The sequence below is a fragment of the Diadema setosum genome, chromosome 10 (assembly GCF_964275005.1).
Source record: "Diadema setosum chromosome 10, eeDiaSeto1, whole genome shotgun sequence".
Taxonomy (NCBI): Eukaryota; Metazoa; Echinodermata; class Echinoidea; order Diadematoida; family Diadematidae; genus Diadema; species Diadema setosum.
The window spans coordinates 24,311,155-24,316,963 of record NC_092694.1 but is presented as its reverse complement, the minus strand read 5'-3'; positions in this window follow the sequence as shown (position 1 = coordinate 24,316,963).

Genomic DNA, 5,809 nt, shown 5'->3' with positions numbered 1-5,809 from the left:
ATAGAGGCGTTCTATTCAACGAGGCGAAGCCAAGTTGAATAGTGCGCCTCATCTTTCACCGAGTGCGAAATCTCGTTCCATTGCACGAGTAAAGACCATACACTATTTGTTTTATACAATGTCCAAGTAGATCTTTGTTATTTGGTTGGAGGATTGTTGGGTAGGTCTAAGTAGGCCTAGAAGTCTACAATTTGTATATATGTATGAAAAATATAGCCATACTTACATGTGGATCCACTGCGATTCTCTTTCTGGCTTGTGCAATCAGTGTAACGTTAGATACAGGTCAATACTTCAAAATCGGCCAAATGTCTGAATCAAAGTGTTGAAAGTTCAACTTGAAACTCATTTACACTTGCAGTAAAGCCTCAACGCTCGTCATAACTCAGCTGAAGTCAAAGTCAAAGTTCCAGTACATTTTGATTTTTCTCAATTCTTAACGTTAAGAGTTGAAATGTCAAACACGAACACATACATGCACAATAGCAGTCCATAGAACTTTAAGTCTTGTTGTAAAAGGTAACTGGACCATGAAAGTGGAAGTGTTGCACCGAAGAGGTTGACGAGGCACTTTGAATATTGAAATTTGATTCGCTCAAAATTAACTGTTCTTGGGAATCTGTCAGAAGGCTATCCAACCCCTCCAACACATTATCATTTGATTGTACCTCAGGCTCAGCTGGCTTTGGAGCATTTTCACTCATTTCGTTAGCTAGCGCTTTACTCATAAGCTTCTTCTTTTTGTCACTTGTATGGGAATAGTGCTTCAGAGACGATTCCGAGCGATGTCCAGTGACTGACATGATGTGTCAATTCGGAAAGCCAGCTTCATCCAGCACTGTGCATGTTGTGGCCCTCAAACTGTGGTTTGTGTACACTCGCGAACACCCAGCCTTTTCAGAGATCTCTCTCATCTTATTTCCTATTGTGTTAATCCCTAATGGTGCATTCCTGTACCATGGAGAACCGTCCGTTGGTGCCTTGGCTTTTGGACGTTGCCACATGCACTTTTCAGCCAGGTTCAAAACTTCTTTCAAAGCAAGAAACGATCGGACTAGACATCGGCTTGAACCAGGAATTTCGTACATATGGCCACTACATTCCTCGTCCTCACATTCACGTCTTGATTTAGTCATAGTATCACGAGGGGTAATGTAACGCAAGTTCTGTTCATCAACCTCTAGATCGAAGTCTGACATCGACATACTATGCAGATTTTCTCTCCCACGGTTAATACCAAAATATGTCATTACGTCAATAAAGACTTTATTCTGAAGACCAATATTGGGGTTGTTGCATCAAGTGAATCAATGATCTTCGTCATGTCTTCTGCATTCACCGCTTTCTTGTGCTTTACGGCTCCTTTCCCACTTTGCTTGAGTTTAACCATCATAGCTTTGTAAGTCTTGTCACTCTCTTTAAACATGTCACTATTACAAATGTCTATGTCTTTGGTGGTCTGAAAGTGACGACGAAGTCCATATCGAATTGCGTGCATAGACTTCTTCGTATACAGATCTCCACTCTTTCTCCGTAACCCACCTCAAAAACGAGACAGAAACTTATCGAGTTCTGCATTACCGTAGCCTTGTACTGTAGCCAAAGACGTTCCAGCACATTCGGCAAATGCTTCCAGACAATGCACAGCAAACTCTATTGTTTTTTTCGTGTTCGTTGAGTCCGCGGCATCAACCAATTCCGCAAGTTCGTCGTCATTTAACAAAACGAAACTAGTTTGAACAGCCGCCATTTCTGACGTCTTGTTTACAAACAAACGAGATTGTGTCGTCCGCGACTCCTGCGTTGTTGCAGTTACAGCTAGCGCTCACTAGCACTACGTAGGCCTGCATACGCGCATGCATGTATACATGCATGTGCGTATGTATGCCGCACACGTACACTGCGCTAGCTGCATGCATTCTCAATATGCAACACACAGTACATGCAGTACCGTACAATTTCTCGAACCGTGGAATAGAACGAAAAAATCGAACCAAGTTGCACGCAAAAATAGAACCAAAATTGCACGGCGCGTTGAATGGAGTACTTATTGAATATCACGTCACCAACAATCCTCCAATCAAATTACAAGGATCTACTTGGACTTTGTATAATATGGTTTAATATCCAAAGACTTGTCTTTCTCAAAATGTCTGATGTCATCCTTTGCTTTGATATAGCTATCATTAGTCTTGTTTTGTCTTTTTTTTTTTCAGAGGGGTGAGGGAGGGGAATGTGCCTTACTCTTTGTTTTACAGAGGATCCAAATGAGCTTGTCCAGTTGAATTTTATTGTTTGATTCTTGAGGTAAAGGCAAAAACCATTAATGAGGATCCTGCAAAGAATATACTCAGAGGATTTCACAAAATGAGGGTACCTGTGAGCACAAGCTACACTGTATGTTGTTTTTTGTTTAGATTTGTTTTTGTTGTTGTTTTTATTTATTGGTATATTATTGATTGTCTTTTCTTCATTTATTTTTTTCTAAAGTGGGGGGGGGGGGGTATATATCCTTACCAAAGCATCTATTAATCTTATGCTAATATGGAACTACTGATTATTTCATATGTAACAGTGAAAGAAAGTCTTATGAAGCGACAAATCTGCTGTAAGAGCAATGAATGGCAAAATTATTTGATTCATGCAAAAATTGTTTTTCTGGATCCTATTTTTAGAACCTCTTGGCATTAGTATCATGCAGTTGAAATGGCCAGTTCTGTATTGTACACATTGTGTGCATGTACTTCTGCATGTTTTTGTCACATTGGAGAGTAAAGAGTCAGTTACTCAATAAACATGAATATCTTTGTATGTGCATACACCTTGCAATGTGTGACACTTTCTTTATAAGGTTGGTTTTCAACATCCATTATTTGATATAACTCTGTGGTTATAGTTTTGGTTTTTTTTATCCCAGTTTTTTTTTTGTTTTGTTTATGAGGGCATTCATAGACAAGTATGTGAAGAAGTATCATGTAGACAAAAGTCATGTGACTAGTGAATTTACATTCAACAGGTACTTGTTTCTATTTTCTCATAGTGTCTTCTTTTGTTTTGGTAGTTATTGAGCTTTGCAATACATTGTATGATAATTACATTTGTACAGTGCTTTTATAATCTATTTTATTTATTTGTTTCCTAGCACTTTACATCACGTCATCATCTATGAAGCTGTTGTTACATAATATAGTACATACATGCACTTTATGTTTACTCAATTTCTCTTTAAATGATACAGTATACACCCAAAACAATTTCACCTTTAACAAACCCTATTTTATTTTCATTTTAACAAAAGAAATACATGTATGTCCGAGCCACTAGGATACAACCAAATGTCTACAAACTACATGGAGACAGTTGTGGAAACTTATCGTCACTATAATCATTATTCCCACCACCGGAAAAAAGAGGTCTGTCTTGAAAAAAAATAAGAAACACCAGAACAAAAACAAACAAAGCAAAACAAAACAAAACAAAACAAAACAATCAAGCTCCTTAGGTCTGACAGCAATGAGGATTCCACTTTGGAAAAGATTGTAGATTCAAGCAATTCTTGCAATTAGTGACCAATGGATGTCACAAAAACACTCTTTTGAGGACGAGGACTTTTAGGTGAATGCCGAGTCGCACAGCAGCACAGTATTCACCTAAGTATTTTGCGAGACGATTAGAATCCCTGCTTCCTTGGTTCCGTAGCCTTCTCAAGAGTAATTTTAGAGATCAGCTCAGAGAAGCTAACATTAAAAAAGCCCCTATCATAATAGTGGAGCAATTCAAGACAGGTGTTATTTGCTGAAGCTTCTGAGGATGGTAGACACCAGTATACAGTGTACATGTACAATGTAGATACAATGTACAATTCACTCTGTAGTCTCAGCCATATGTGCTTATGATGGCTCTCTGTTTGCAAAATAAAAAAAACAACAACAATATAATAATAAATAAAAGAAGGCTACGGAAATAAGGAAAATCGGGGATTTTCATCATAGCAAAACATTTCCAGGGATGATATGGTATTGGTTGAGGTGAGGATTCAGCTTTTAACTTTTTGCAAAATATTTAGATACCACTTTATAAAATGTAAAAAAAAAGAAATAGCAAACATACAATTCTATGAAGAAGTTTATTTGATAAAAATCGGTTTTGAAATGGCTGAGATATCAAAAACAATGTAAAACAATAATGCTCTTTCATATTTCATAAGAGGTTTTGCATTATCGAAAAAAAAAAGATAAACAAACATCAAAAAAAGAAAGAAAAAAAAAATGGAAACCTGAAGACCCATCTCAACCGAAACTGTACCATACCTTTAACTTACCTCCCTAGCAAAATTACTAAAGGTTGATAGAAGTCTTTAAGGGATGGTACAGTTTCGGTTGAGGTGGGGCCTTCAGGTTTCCAGCGTTTTTCGATGATATATATATATATATATATATATATATATATATATATATATATATTAGATAGTTAGAAACCTCTCATGAAATATAAAAGAACATATAAATCTATGAGGCATTCAAAGTTCATTTGATGGAAATGGGTTTTGTAATGGCCGAGGTCCAACTGACGTCCAACTAATCTCGTCCCTCCATTTTGTTACTTTCCTGATAATGCAGTCTATACACTAAAGTTCTTGTATAGTCATTCGCTCTACCTCCTGGGTATATCCCAGGATGTCGATACAGGCGACTCCCGTTATAACGAATTCCTCGGGACTGATATTTTTCTGTCCTTACATAGAATTATCGACCTTTCGTGGCAGCCGAAAGTAGAGCAAGACAAGTAGTCTCTAATAATAACAATAATAATAAAAAAAAAAGATATATAGGTAATGATTATGGGACCTGAATCTTTGCCTAGTTGTTCATGGGAAATTTCGTTATAACCGTGTTCGTTACAATGGAATCTCAGTGTTTTGCTGTTTCCTTCTGGCTGAGAATTCAGCGACGTCTTCCAGGTTTTGGGGGTCCAGACATCTGATTCCCTTCCCCGTGCCATGAACCCGACTTAAGGCAAAATCATTTTCACTGACATTTGGATTGTCATACCGCCCTCTTTTGATACTGTAGTAATCTTATTATGGAGCGGTACGCTTCGTTAATCCTAATACGAGCAGTTTGATCTTATATATATATATATATATATATATATATATATATATATATATATATATATATATATATATAATTATGTATATATATATATATATATATATATATATATATATATACGCATGCACCTTCTTCTTCATTTTCGGATTAACGAATTTTCAGTATAACGCACAAATGCCTGGATCATTAAAAATTATCATTTTTAAAATGTCCCATTTTCGAGTTTACGAACATTTAGGTATACGGAATTTCTGTTTGGGACTAACAAATCCTCGGAAAACCAACCGTATTTCATTTTCGGACTCGGATGGCTGCGGAATAATGACAAAATGAAAATCACCCAGCCGTACAATCTTTCATAACTGTACAGGGAAATACAAATTACTCACTCACCTCCTTTCAGTTTCTGGTATCGTACTCGCACTCGAAATTGCTGCCCGCATTTTGTCGCTTGCTGTCAATAATACTCAGTCATTATTGCGTCAGTCCCAACAAGTCTGTGTAAATAATGTGATTCTGATTTGATTTAATAAAACATATAAATATATTTTAAAAAAAGTCTCACAATGCGTGAGACTCACGGATGTGCGCGGGCGGGGTGGGGGGATCGAGGGGGGCTCTTTCACTCTCCACCCCACAAAAAAACATGGATTTTCAACCTTGTAACAAAGTCACAATTTGAGACAATGTATATT